At 39.7% G+C, this 15,875-nt stretch overlaps 1 protein-coding gene across 1 annotated transcript in view; it reads left to right on the top strand.

Moving 5' to 3' along the window:
• Window positions 1-15,875, top strand: part of ubash3bb (ubiquitin associated and SH3 domain containing Bb) — a 28,654-nt gene that overhangs the window by 1,038 nt on the left and 11,741 nt on the right. The window lies entirely within an intron of this gene.

Here is a 15,875-nt window from a genome sequence, read left to right on the forward strand (position 1 = left end):
AAGTTAACAGGACAAGTGTAAAGTTAGCTAAAAATAGACATTTTCCCCTTTTTTCACTCTTTTTACTTGATTTAAACTGGATCCATTACTGAAGATTAAACCATTTATTTTCTTTCTTATGTTTGATTTTTGTCAATTTTAGTTAAGTCATATTTAAAGTGGTGTTGTAGTCGTTTTCTTGAGGAGCTGTCATGTTCAGAAAACTGTAGTCAGGAGTCATGAAGTCATGACTCTGAATGTGTGTGTGTGTGTGTGTGTGTGTGTGTGTCATACGGCTCATCCTGTGTCCTCTGCTGTTAATGAATGGAGGGACTGTCTTTGAATTGGCCCAGATCTGTTAGTTCACATCCGTCCCGTCGGCCTCAGTCTCTCCCTGTAAACACTACTGTATACTGGATTTCACCAACCAGGAGAGCAGCACTTCATCACGTTGGTGTGAAGCAATTTTGGGTGTGTTGCTTTAGGGCGGGGCTACCTTGTGACTGACAGGTCTCTACCAGGGGGCCCGTCACATGTACTTTTGGCGCCCTCAAAATCATTGTTGTCAATGTAGACGTGCCGAGTTAAGAAGTTTTCAACTTAATGAACGCTGCAGCCATAGACCGTCGCCATCTTGGATTACGGCCATTGCCATGTTGTCTTTTTGCAACCAATGAAAAGTGACCATATCTGGACTGAGGAGGAGTGACGTAGAGACGCCGTATACGTCTCTGGTAGAGACCTGTCAATCACTGTGTAGCCCCGCCCCTAAATCATCCCCTGCTTTATGGTCTGTTTGACTCTAAATGGAGCATAATGTACTAAATGAACATCATGCTGTATTGAAGAAGACTGTAAACTAGAGATTGAGACCATAAACTCATGTTTACAATGTTTACTGAGGGAATAAATCAAGAGAGAAGTAGAGTCATTTTAGACTAGACTTCTATACAACCAGAGGAGTCGCCCCCTGGTGGACACTAGAGAGAATGCAGCTTTAACACATGAAGTTAAAGCAGAAAAAACTATTTTTGTCCATATTTCTGAAGTCTGAGGGAATTATGAAAGCACTTTTTTTTTATCTCTCACTACTATACATTTAACCTCAAAGTCTTTCCACCTCTTTCACCCAGACAGATGTTATGAGTGTGTGTGTGTGTGTGTGTGTGTGTGTGTGTGTGTGTGTGTGTGTGTGTGTGTGTGTGTGTGTGTGTCAGAGGAAGTGTGCTGTGGTTTGCTGAGTAGACACAGCAGACGATGGCCCAGAACACCCTCCCTCAGGGAAGCCACAGCCTCTTTCATATCAGCCATGCGTGCTCGGCCTCGACACGGACACTGATGAACTCTTCTTTTCTGTCTAAAGTGGTCTTCAGTCGACCCAGTAAACTTCCTGACCAACATCAGGTGTCTTGTTTCTGCTGCTGAAGGGTTCTTTCTTGTCAGGCCATTGTTCTGGTCCAACGGCTTCCTAACATGTAAAATAGTTTAAATTTTGTGGTATTTTTACTTCCTCAGGCTTTAACTTTTGATGTTGTAAACATGTATAGATTCAACCAGGACTGGGTTTTCAACCTGAGTACTTTTTCAGTATTGTGCTTATCGTCCACAGACTGTTCATAAGAAGTGGACGTAGTCATCGTGACGTAGTCATCGTGACGTAGTCATCGTGACGTCACTCATTAGTTTGTGGACGGATGTTTTGAAGCCTCGAATTCGGGGATTTCACCGTCGCCATCTTGGATTACGGCCGTCACCATGTTGTTCTTTTTTTGCAACCAATGAACAGGAAGTTACCATATTTGGACTGATATAAATATATATATATATATATATAATATATATATTCATTCTTCTTCTCCTCCAGTAAGTCACATGGTGCATCTCTCCACATCAGCTCAGTCTTAATGTAACCATCAATCATCAATCAATCATGTCGGCGTGAGACATTGTCCTCTGTGAGGACGCTCTTAACTCTAAAGACATCAGCGTCTTCCTGCCACGACGACTATATTTGAACAGTTAAGATACTTTAGCTGCTGGTGAAGGAGTTCATACTCTAATGCATCAGCAATATGTAGATAACCATCATCACCTGTGTCATAAATGCTGCAGCTGAAAGGACTCCATGTTGTTAGGTTAGCTAGCTAGCTAGCTAATTAAACGCACTCAATGCTATTGTTATTGTTTTTATTGTTTCTTTTTTTACCACGTAAAGTTCATTTTGAGTACCTTTTAAAGCGCAAATAAAATGTATTATCATCATTATTAATATAATTATTATTATTATCATTTTTATTAATAATATCATTATTATTAGCATTATTATTATTATTATTACTAAATAAAAAAAAGAAGAAAATAAAAGCGTGAAATAAATTACATTTAACTGTAACAGAATTTTTTTTTAAAAAGTGTTGGGCTTTTATTTTTATCAAACAGGCAACATTTATTTTTACTCCATTTTTAATCCTTTAAATAATTATTATTTATTGAGCAATTTATTCAGTAATATTATTTTACTGATACCAAAGCTTTAGATATTAATCAGACTTCACTTCAACATTGACTCCTAACTTTTGTAAAATAAATACATAGATATGAATGTGTTTCATTGTTGTTTATTAAAACTGTGACCGTTCTTTGAAAGCCTCTCAGTGTCTTGTTAGTGGATAGAAGTTTGGTTTTTAATTATTAAAGGTCTCTGTTTGAATCCACTAGAGTAGATGTTTCATAACGCTGAACGCCTCGTGGCGCTTTTGCAGCAGCTGAAGTTGGGAGTGAATCTGCACTGCAGTGTTCTTCACAGATGAACCCATGCAGTGTTTAAGTGTTCAACATCTAGAGGACTCTGTGACATGTGGTCTTACATCTGACGGTTTGGATCCTGTCATGGTTCTGACCCACAGAGTTTTACCACTGATACTAATAACCGATCATTGATGATCATTGTCAACAAATACAGATCCCTTTGTTGTTTGACCAGACCGCTCTGAAGTCACTTTGATTCGAGTATTGATTGAAACAAATCTCTTCACTATTATTTTTAATGAATTATAATAATGAGCTTATAGCTCGTGTTATGAAGTTAAACATCATAATTCATCTCTAATATCTATTTTATATTCATGTGAAAACATCTCCTTCAAACTACTGGATTTATTCAAGTTCATCACCAAAACTACATTTTACAGATTACATGTGAACACATCACGATGACGTTATAATGTACCTTCAGCCAGTCCTCGTGTTCACTGAGCAGAGCCTGAAGGCATCATAGTGTAACTAAAGTGAACCTCCGTTGGTTAGCCGTTAGCGGTGCTGCTAACGTTACTAGCTCGTTAAAACTTTATTTACACTCTGAAGGTTAAAGTTAAAACTTTATTTAGACTCTGATGGTTAACGTTAAAACTTTATTTACACTCTGATGGTTAACGTTAAACTTTATTTACACTCTGATGGTTAACGGTAAACTTTATTTAGACTCTGATGGTTAACGTTAAAACTTTATTTACACTCTGACGTTAATGTTAAACTTTATTTACACTGTGATGGTTAACGGTGAACTGTGTCATTGATCTGAGGTTCACATGGACGCCCACTCACTTCCTGTGTTTTTGTTTTACAGTTGCTCCGGTCATAACAGTGAATACTGTTACACTGAGCTCTATAATGCACCACATATGTATGTTTGACATATTTAATGTGCACTTTTCTCCCTGCTGGTTTAGTGTCTTCCCTCCCGTCTTTAACAGCCGTCTTCATGGGAGATTTTTTTCAGTGTAGCTCTGCTGCATATTTGCTGATTTTTGAAGCAGGAAAAGTAAAACTGTGTACATATATACGTGGGCTCAAGTCTGCTACGTCTGCTAGCTGGGAGCTCTACAGTGCAGTGGAGTTGGTAACTCATGAATTATTGAGTTCCCTTGTATTGTTTTTTTTTTCCAGCCCAGCATCTCTGAAATGCAGATGAATGTGAGTTTATTCTGAAGGTTTTTCCCCTCTCAGCTCTTCTGATGTACCTATTATTACATTCCACGTGTCATTGTTATATATACACACACACATATATATGTGTGTGTGTGTGTGTGTGTGTGTGTGTGTGTGTGTGTTTGTGTCTGCCATCAATAGGGAGCTTCTTAACAAGGTCACATGAATGCCATTAGCTGTGCTTCCTGAAACAGGAGAGGTGCATCAGTGTTCTTCACTTCCACTGCAGCTCGCTGATCATATCACGGTTCATTTAGAAAGCAGGCGAACAGACGGCGCTATCAGATTATGAGCCTTCTTCGTCTGCACTCAAGATATCTCACCGTGTGGAAGAAACTCAAGGTAGTGCAGCAAGTTATCATCACAAACGACCTCCTCTACAAGAAGAGCCTCTGGTGGTTGTTTCCATCCTTTATATTAAAGGCGTGTTGATGCGAGCCCCCTTCCTGGATGGTTTCATCCAGTATTTGACCACCGGAGGCTTTGTGTCTATTAGCTGGTGGCCTCAGGCACTGATGGAGAGATTCAACGTGATTCAACGTGAGCAGAATAACAGTGGATCAGTCCGTTCGCGTGAAGGTTTGAGTGATATCTATTGGTGAGGTTAGTAGGTTATCTTTGGGTTTGAAGCTGATGATTTCCAGTAGTTACTATTTCAGTGCCTTAAAGTGACAGTGAGGAACTTCTAACTGGTCCTGAACCAGTCTCAGTGTAGTCCTGATCCTCTATCAGACCTCCATCAGTAAAGAGACCACCAGAGAGAAGATGGTCTGTTTCTATAGAGTTATTCTTGATGATGTCATTGACCAAAAGAAGCTATTCATTGACAATCTAACGACTACATTTGAATGATGCAAGACGATATTACTAATAAGCTGTTTGCATGAATAATGCAGCCGTTTGTATTCAGATTAACCGTGACTCATCCTCATCACCGTGAATCCCACGTCGACGCCTTTCTCTTCTGTGTTTGATGGGTCGACGCCCTAAATTGTTGTTAATCCCTTCAGAATGTGTAAAAGTGGAACATCAGGAACCAAAAACCTGTTGATATCCAAGTCCTTCATGATGTTTAATAGTAGGTGTGTTTCTCCTTCAGACCACAAACGTGGGCTTTACACGCTAGGTTTCCTCCACCTCTGGTTGTGTAGAAGTCTAGTCTAAAATGACTCTACTTCTCTCTTGATTTATTCCCTCAGTAAACATTGTAAACATGAGTTTATGGTCTCAATCTCTAGTTTACAGTCTTCTTCAATACAGCATGATGTTCATTTAGTACATTATGCTCCATTTAGAGTCAAACACACCATAAAGCAGGGGATGTTTTAGGGGCGGGGCTACACAGTGATTGACAGGTCTCTACCAGAGACGTATACGGCGTCTCTACGTCACTCCTCCTCAGTCCAGATATGGTCACTTCCTGTTCACTGGTTGCAAAAAAAACCAACAAGATGGCGACAGCCAAATTGCCAAACTCGCGGCTTCAAAACGTCAGTCCACAAACCAACGAGTGACGTCACGATGACTACGTCCTCTTCTATACAGTCTGTGGTTCTTACTTAGGAGTTATTGCACTCCGCTGTACTTCCTGCTGAAGCAAACATCGTAGCTCTTTTCTGTTGAATGAATGTCTACTTTTCAGTATTTCCGTGCTGTCATGACCTTCAATGTCTGCATGATGTCATGTGTAATGGATGGATGGGATTTCTCTAAATCTCCACAAGTATTACTAACAAATGTAGAGTTCATAAAACGAGTGTGAGTGTATGCTGAGGTCATCTTTCCAGCAGCCATTAAAGCTTAAGCTTGAACGTTTGACATTCTCCCATGTCGGGTAAATAAATAACCAGTTCCAAACATTTACTGTCTGTGAGAGTCGACAACACTCGCTGCCTTTGTTTGCATGTTTGTCACAGAAACTGGCTGACATTCGGCTTAAAGGTCCCATATTGTGAAAAGTATTAAACCTGTTTAACTCTGACTCATCTCTGTTTAACTCTGACTCGTCTTTGTTTTAACTCTGACTCGTCTTTGTTTAACTCTGACTCGTCTCTGTTTTAACTCTGACTGGTCTCTGTTTAACTCTGACTCGTCTCTGTTTAACTCTGACTCGTCTCTGTTTAACTCTGACTCGTCTTTGTTTTAACTCTGACTCGTCTCTGTTTTAACTCTGACTCGTCTCTGTTTAACTCTGACTCGTCTTTGTTTAACTCTGACTCTTTCTTTGTTTAACTCTGACTCTTCTTTGTTTTAACTCTGACTCTTTCTTTGTTTAACTCTGACTCGTCTTTGTTATAACTCTGACTCTTTCTTTGTTTAACTCTGACTCTTCTTTGTTTTAACTCTGACTCGTCTCTGTTTTGACTCGGAACAGCAGCTCTCTGCAGCTGCAGTCCGACTCCCTTTAAAACATCACCCTTCAAACTTGCTTCTTCGCTCATAAACCAACTCTTTATGCTCTTCAGCACATTTCATTTAAAAGTTTCACTGTTTCAGCTCAAATTCATAAAGCGAGCAGCTGACTGCATTATTTGTGCAAAACAAGACGGTTCAGAGCTTTTCTCTTCTAACTAAACCTCGTTAGCTGTACGCTGGAAAGAGAAGAATGATTATTCTCTCTGTCTGTCTCGCTCTCTCTTTCTCTCTCTCTCTCTGTCTCTCTCTTTCTCTCTCTGTCTCTCTCTCTGTCGCTCTGTATGTGTCTCTCTCTCTGTCTCTTTCTCTCTCTGTGTCTCTCTCTCTCTCTCTGTCTCTCTCTCTGTCTGTCTGTCTCTCTCTGTCTCTCAATTTTTTTTCAATTTTCAATTTCAATAGCTTTATTGGCATGAAAGTTTAGAAACAGTATTACCAAAGCATCAACAAAAATAAACATACAATAATATGAATACACAATAAGATTAATATACAATATCATTAATATAACATCTAGATTGATTATTAATTACATACGTACAGTGGGTGTGTGTGTGTGTGTGTGTGTGTGTGTGTGTGTGTGTGTGTGTGTGTGTGTGTGTGTGTGTGTCACTCATTGTCCCTCATGTTGTGACATGTTAGGACATATTGGGCAGCTAGATACTTCCTATCTCCTTCTCCTAGGAGTATTTTTAATTTTGAGTTGTTATTACATGTTTTAAAATCTGAAATTACAGAGTTGAATTTGTTAAAGTAAAAGTTCCTAATTTGATTGAACGCTTCACATTTTAGGAGGAAGTGCATCTCTGTCTCGGTCTCACCTGTCCCACAGTGACCACACGTTCTGTTCTCTTTTGGTGTCCATGTCTTCTTGTGTCTTCCTCTTTCTATTTCCAGTGTGTGGTCACTGAGCCTGTACCTGGTGAGGATCTGTCTCTGCTGTCTCTCTCTGACAGTAGAGACATATTCTGACTCTTCAAAATGTCTCTCTGTCTCTCTCTGTACCTGGTGAGGATCTGTCTCTGCTGTCTCTCTCTGACAGTAGAGACATATTCTGACTCTTCATAATGTCTCTCTGTCTCTCTCTGTACCTGGTGAGGATCTGTCTCTGCTGTCTCTCTCTGACAGTAGAGACATATTCTGACTCTTCATAATGTCTCTCTGTCTCTCTCTCTACCTGGTGAGGATCTGTCTCTGCTGTCTCTCTCTGACAGTAGAGACATATTCTGACTCTTCATAATGTCTCTCTGTCTCTCTCTGTACCTGGTGAGGATCTGTCTCTGCTGTCTCTCTCTGACAGTAGAGACATATTCTGACTCTTCATAATGTCTCTCTGTCTCTCTCTGTACCTGGTGAGGATCTGTCTCTGCTGTCTCTCTCTGACAGTAGAGACATATTCTGACTCTTCATCAGATAACATTCTAGTCTACTTTGTCTTTTGGTTTCTTCCTTCCAGTGCTCCAGATAGGTTTCTTTACATCGTGTTAGAATGCGTTTCACTCTGATTGGTGTTTGGAGAGAGGTGTTGTTGTGAGACTGGTCCCGGTGTGTCTGAGAGGAGGCAGTTAGTCTCAGCACCAGCTGACATAGGGGACTCTTCTCTGGGCTCAGCTATTGGGTCTGGAGGGCTTTGGAGTGGAGGGTGTGTAGGGGGCTGGATTTAAGGTGATTGAAGAATGTGAGTGCTCTCTTCTGAATGTTGATGATCAGTGGGAATCTGTCTAGTTCTGCTCTACATGCATTTGTTGGTGTGTTTCTGTGTACGTGTAGAATGTATCTGCAGAATTCTGCGTGTAGAGATTCTGTTGGGTGTTTGTCCCAGCGGGTGTAGCTGTGGTGACTGAGTGGACCCCATACTTCACTACCATACAGCGCAATGGGCTGGATGACACTGTCAAAGATTTTGAGCCAGATTTTAATTGGGATTTGAAAATTATAGAATTTTCTCTTAATTGCATGAAGAGCTCTTGGAGCTTTTTCTTTTAGTGCATTCACTGCCATGTTGAAACTCCCTGATGCTGTGATGGTTAAACCCAGGTAGCTATAACTCATACTGTGTTCAATCACCTTAGTATTTATGCTAAACTGGTATTTGTTCTCCTGACATCTGGGGCGTTCTTTCTCTCTCTGTCTCTCTCTCTCTTTCTCTCTCTGTCTCTCTCTGTCTGTCTCTCTGTCTCTCTCTCTCTCTCTCTGTCTGTCTCTCTCTGTCTCTCTCTCTCTGTCTCTCTCTCTGTCTCTCTCTGTGTCTCTCTCTCTCTCTCTCTCTGTCTCTCTCTCTCTCTCTCTCTCTCTCTCTCTCTCTCTCCCCCCCTCTCTCTTTAACACACACCACTACTCTGTGAACACAGTTGCTGTTTTTATTTTTTAGGGCCTACAGGGTCTAAAGGATCAGGAAGTAGATTTGATGTTGCAGATAATCTCGTTCACTTTGATGTGAACTGTGTGTGTGTGTGTGTGTGTGTGTGTGTGTGTTCATTCACATAAGTGTGGATGTTGTACTCGTGTGGTGTGTTTATGTGTCGTCTCCTGTCAGTGTGTGTGTGTGTGTGTGTGTGTGTGTGTGTGTGTGTTCAGTGGCGACCGAGCCATCTGTGCTGTGGTACTTTTGCCAAAATTACGGTTCCTGGAGCGTCTCCAGCAGCCGGCGTCCTCCAGCTCCCTCACATCCACCTCCCTGAGACTCTGCAGGAGTTCTCCTCCCCGTTGGAGCGTCTTCCTGCTCCGGTTGTCCTACTGCATGACCGGACCACAGCGATCTGATGAGACATTTAATCAGAGGCCTGATTGGACGTGGATGTACATCGCCGAGCGTTTCATAGAACCAGACAGTCCAGATCTTATTAATTTTCTGCATTTTTAACACAACGGAATAACCCCTGAAATAAGACCTAAAAAACAGGGCATATATTAAAAATAAAATTAATTATAATCATTAATAATATTAATAAGAGGGGGACAATAAATACAACAATTTAAATAATATAAAAAAATAATAATAATAACTTGGCAAATAGTAAATATACATCTTAATATATATTCACATACATACATATACACACACACATACCTATGTGAGGTATACACATATATACATTTAAAAACATTAAATAATGTAAAAAATAATAATAACGAAATAAAATGTAATACAAAATAAATAAATGGAATACAAATGTGCATCACAGCAGGGTTAGTTACAGATGAAAATGGTGCATATTCCACTCTCTTAAAATAAAGAACCCGTCAGATAGAACGTGACTTATCAAAATGCATCAGAACAAACAAAACACAACAAGAGTCCGTTTCCTGACACAGAGATGAAGCTCAGCTCCTCTACGTCACATGATATCTAATCTATAGCTGTTTCAGTGCTGCTCATCCTTCCATGAAGACGTGCTCTCATGCATTCAGCCTTTTATATGTCGAGGGAGTGCAACCACCAGACATCACTGCAGAAAAGAAGTGAGTCTTTTCAATGAGTAATCCAGTAATGTACACAAGGTATCGATGATTTTAAGTTCTCCTCGTGTCCTTCAGGAATCAATACTTTGGTCTAAAGAGGAAAGCAACAAGCTTAAGAAATAGATCTGATTCCACCTCTAGAAGCAGATCACTTTAAGACAATATCCTAAGATATTTTAGATGAGATGGAAAACAAAGTTCATTTCAACCTCTATTATTATGATTCACACCTTTGATTATGATTGGAAATGGAGCTTTCATTTTAAAACCATGAGGAGCTCTGAGTGGGATCTTATTTGAGTCACATGTCTGTGATGGTAGATCTCTCTCCTCGTTGCCTCTTCTATATGTTTCCGTTCAGCCGTGACCTTAATGTCTTCCAGTGAGCACATTTAACATTTTACAGGGTATGCCTGAGCTTCCATATCTTGCGTTTAATGACAATAATTGTGTTTAGCGCTCCAGTTGATGCGAGCACTCTGCTTCTGCTCTCAATGAGATGTTATGTCAAAGAGATGATCGGGGTTTGGTTTGTGAGATGTAAATTATTGAAAAGGGGGAAAGAATTTATTGTGTGACAAAAAAAACCTCAATTTACAACAGAACAAATTAATTCAGCAATTTAACAATTCAGCTTTATTGGCCATGTATGCGTACGTATACAGGGAATTTGACTCTGGTTTTTACATTGCTCTCAACGTACATACATAGAATATACAAAAAAATATAAAAACAAGGACAACAAAGTAGAATGCAATTATCTACTTATATATAATAAAATAAGTGATAAATAATACAACAATAAATTAGAAATAAAGTAATTAAACAATTTAACAATTCAGCTTTATTGGCCATGTATGCGTATGTATACAAGGAATTTGACTCCGGTTTTTACATTGCTCTCAACATACATACATAGAATATACAAAAAAATATTTTAAAAAAACAAGGACAACAAAGTAGAATGCAATTATCTACTTAAGTACAATAAAATAAGTGATAAATAACAGAACAATACATTTGAAATAAAGTAATTCAAATTAAATACAATAGAACCAGTGATAAATACAACAATAATATAGAATAACATTTTACAACTTAAATAGGATAAAATACCAGAATAAAATAATGTAGAACATAAAAGAAAATGTTAAAATGTCTATAATGTTTATAAAATGATTATAATCATTGTAAACAAAGGCCTGGCTGAATAGGTAGGTTTTAAGTTAACATTTAAATACTTTGGAACAACATCGAGCCAGAGGACCTGAGGGGCCGGACCGGGTCAAACACCCGGTGTTTGTGAGAAATATATGAAGACCATGAAGGGCTTTAAAAAAGTCAAAATGAATTATGTATGTAATCAATGTTATCATGAAGCGTAACGACCGCAAAAACCCACATAGATCAAACAAAAACAGGTCTTTACTCCAGGAGACCACCGTTTGTTCTCCGTGTGAAACGAGGAGTCAGTGTTGATTTATTTGTCAAGTAGCTTCAGTACTTCAGTACTTCAGTAACACCACTTCCGTGGTTATTTTAACCCAAACCACGATCTTTTTCCCAAACCTAACTAAGTATTTCACAATATTTTCTTAAACCTCAAGAAGTAATGTCGTTGCCTAAACTTAACAAAGTTGTTTCTTGTAAAGACGTAAGTTTATTTTTAAAAGACTGTATTCATGTAACGAGCAGAAACTCGTGTTGCTGGACTTGGAACATGAGCTGTAGCTTTTTCGTAATGTTTCGCAGAAGTTGGTAGAGACCCAACATGGAGCTAAAAGGAGAGTGAATGTTGGCCTCAAATTCATCAGGTGGACACAAACATGACTCCAAATGAATGCTCTTGTTGCTCCATATCTGACTATTATTTGACTGATTTTGTGAAGCAGTAGACCTCACAGTGACAGAAATGTGACTGTGGTCGGTCCAGAGAGAGAAGAGTCTGGTGGGTCAATGCCAAGTTTTAAATTGATCAATGAATATGTGTGTATAACTGGACTCTCTGTGGGCTTGGGTCTTCAGAAAGGACCAATTAGTCAACAAAAGGCTCTAAACACAGAATCTCCTCTTGTTACTGAGCACATTAGGGTTTTAGCTCTTCAAACATTTCCTGAATGAGGACGAGTCGTTTCACTGCAGAGACGAAAGTGGTTCAAGCTTTCTCAATCAGGAAGAAAAGCTATGGTTTAAAGAGCCCTGCAATAAATGATAATCTTTATGGTTTTATTAAGAATGTGTCGGTTTGAATTCAGACTGATAAACATGACGGGGTTAGGGTCTATTTTGTATTAAGCCAGAAAGTGGTCAATATTAAATAGATACGTTATTATGAAATAAATCGGCTAATTAATAAATTGTTTAAAAGTGATGAGCAAGTGTTAGCTGTCATTAATGAGCTGTTGGTTTGAGGTATAAAACAATAGTTATATAAGTGTAGTGGAGAGAATAGTACAGACTTTATACAAGGCAGTCCATTAAACTACGTTTATTGTCCAAATTGTGGTCAGTTGGCACAAAATCTAAGCATCTAAGCCAACGGCAGCTTAAATCCACAAATATCTTCATGGGGATTGGTGTTGGTTTTCAGTAAAAAGAAGAAACCAGTCTGAGCTGAAGTGTTTGTATTTGGGTGCTTTTGTCTGGCTGGAACAATGTACAGCAACACAGGAACACAAAAAAAGATTATCAGTTCTATTATGGTGACGGAGGTTTGTTTCCCCGTTGGCCTCACACATCACAATGCTGTGTGAGTTTAGAAACAGTCTGAGGACAAACACAAAGAAATATCTGACAAATACACAACCACTGAAGCAGCTTTAGGAGCAACCAACCAACCAACTGATATCTGGAGGAACGCAGCATAAGAAGTTAGTCAACTTTAGCCCAACCCTAAAATAATTATAATTATGTTGTTTAAAAAGTGTTTCACAAATCAATTCATCTCCTGATCAACCAAGGTAAACGCTGTTCATTCCCAGCAAGTCAACACTTAAAACTAATTTGACTTAAGACTTGACTTGGGGCTTGAGACAATATTTCAGACTTGTCGGTCTTGACTTGAGACTATATATAGAACTTGTCGGTCTTGACTTGAGACTTGTTGGTCTTGACTTAGGACCTGTCAGTCTTGACTTGGGACTTGAGACAACACTTGGGACTTGTCGGTCTTGACTTGAGACTTGTCGGTCTTGACAGTCTTGACTTGAGACTTGTTGGTCTTGACTTGAGAGAGGGTTAAACTGTGTATGATTAAGCTCTTGCAGCCTTGTGATGTTTTAGAGTCACTGCGTCATCAACAGTGAGAGCAGCAGTAGATTTCTATCTCTGTTGGAACTGAGGTGACTTGCTTCACAAATCTGTTTCTGTTCACGTGTTCAGATGCCAGTTTGTGTACTCAAGTCTCCACAGTGTGTGTGTGTGTGGTCATTGTGTGTGTGTGTGTGTGTGGGTCTTTGTAAACAGGAAGTGTGAGGATGCATGAAGCGGTGGGATTTCCCACAGCGACAGGATTCGGCTCAGCTGAACGAGGCTTCCCGTGAGTGAGCAGCGTGTGCTTCCTCTTTACATGGGGGGGGGGGGGCTCGTTTGTGGTCCGTGTGAATATTAAAGTAACGTAAGTAAATGATGTAGAGACCTATTATGGTAAGAATCACTTATTTAAGTTCCTTCAAGGAACTTTCACTTAGGGTTGGTTCTGTTGGTCCCTGTGGACTAAAGCTGTAGTGTCTCTGAGCACCAGAGTCCCTTTAGAAAACCTCTCATTCTACTGCAGCAGGGTCTGACAGTCTGATCCTCTCAGTCCTGGTTCTGGTTCTCCCGTTGCCTCCCTTCCCTCCAGTGGGTCCAGCAATACGTCCTGGGTCTCCAGCAGAGAGGAGAAGCTCTGCTCCTGGAGGAGGAGGAGGAGGAGGAGACGCTGCTGCCGGGAGCTGAGCTCTCCTCCTCCCTCCGGAGCTCCGACTGCAGGTCCAAGGCTGCAGGTGAAGCTGGATCTGGGTCTGTCCACGGTGAACCAGGTCTCTGCTGGAGGATCTGGGTCTGTCCAGGACTACACTGAGACTGGTTCAGGACCAGGTCAAAGTTCCTCACTGTAACACTACAACTTGGAACTGATTGAAAATGTCCTCCACATCAAACACACAAAGTCCAGTTTAACTCAACTTGACTCATGTACATTATGAGCTGATAATTACTTCACGAGCCACACTTGAATTATAACGTTATGAGTTGTGAGTGCAGCTGGTTTCCACATGTGTTGCATGGGTCTGTGGCAGCAGGCGAAACTAATGAAGGTTCAGCAGGTGTCAGACAATGAAGGGACGGATCAGAGCCTCTGGAATTATCTTCTGTCCTCACTGCAAAGACAACTGGCCCTGACAACTGCTGACTAGTTCCTTCATATGATCTGCAGCCCTCTGACAGCTGCTATGAAGCAGGAGACATCAACCTGCTTCATCGTACGGTCCCACAACAGCCTGACATTATTAACTACCATGTACTATAATTTAAATCTATTCTAGATGTTTGACTTTTATATTCCTTTATGACACATCTCTGATTCACTAAATGACACTAAATGTCCGTCACGGTTTATTTCTTCAGGTGAATTTGGAACATTTTGAGTTTGAAACCACAACGTGTGTGTGTGGAGAATAAATGACTAACGATGTGGGCATGAAATAATAAGTGAAGTTAACGCCAGGTTGTTCTTTAGTTGATATGAGGGGGTGAGTCACGAGAGAAACTAAGCTCTGCTGAATAATAGATGCAGGATGTCTGATTGAATAATCAATGGAAATAATGAATGTTCCCCTCCCCCCTCAGTTAAAACCTAACAAATCACCCACTGAGTGTCAAAGTGTTTCACCAATATAACAATATTGTACAACTTATACAAATTATATGACATGACGAAGAGCTAGCAGTCGAGTGTGAAAAGCTTTGCAGTAAATACTAGAAAATGTTGAGTATTTCTACTATATGAATTATTTAGATTATTAATGAATTATCTCAATTATTCATTGTGGATTACTGTCAACTATTATCAGGTATTGGCATGATATTTAATTGGTCTCTTCCATTATAATAAGCAGTATATTTAGTTTAAAAACACAAATAATATGAGAAGTTTATTAGAGAACTGTTGCAAAACTCAAATGACAAAGTAGCTCATTGATAATGTGACATTTCTTGACATACTGGAGGTTACATGTGTCCATAAATGTTAAGGAACAAGAGGATGAGTTTCACATATCGTATTAGCTACCAAGGTTAGCAAACCACGTTAGCAAAACAACAAGTAGGCTAACCTGACGTTAATGTCACGGGAACATCCTGCTTCTCCAAATGTCATTTATTATTTTTAATAATATTATTTTTAGCTAGTTTACTTCAAATAAACGTTACATTTGGAACATAGCTAAGTTAGCTAGCTAGTAGGTAAGATAACGTTACATTTGGAACATAGCTAAGTTAGCTAGCTTGCAGGTAACATAACGTTACATTTGGAACATAGCTAAGTTAGCTAGCTAACAGCTGTGTTGGTGACGTACATTATGCGAGATGAGAGATGTAGCTCACTGAGCGGTTTCACGCAAAAAATAAATGATACTATGACAAATCTATGACCAACTGAGACTTTCTTAACATGCAAAATTATGCTTTTAACTTACAAACATCATATTTGTAATTCGTTACACGATTCAAACGGGATCAAATAATTATTTGTCTTTTGTCAAATATATTTAGAATACCCAATATCACAAATCACACTTTGCCTCCAGGAGCTTCACAATGTTTACAACATGCGACACTCTCTATCCTAACCATCGCCTCGGAGAAGGACAAACTCTCTGAGGTGCAATAGACGTCATGATTACAGAATAAAGTAAATCCATATGACAAAAATGACCCGTAGAATGTGAGCGTATATGAAGAAGATGGACCTGGAAGAGGACATGAAGCAGCTTCACGTTGCTGCATGATGTGCAGGTTCTGAGCGGTGTTGTGTTGCGTTGCGTTGGCGTGTTGCT

The sequence above is a fragment of the Cebidichthys violaceus genome, unplaced genomic scaffold (assembly GCF_023349555.1).
Source record: "Cebidichthys violaceus isolate CVI_PGR_0920_01 unplaced genomic scaffold, fCebVio1.0.p SCAF_1, whole genome shotgun sequence".
Lineage (NCBI taxonomy): Eukaryota > Metazoa > Chordata > Actinopteri > Perciformes > Stichaeidae > Cebidichthys > Cebidichthys violaceus.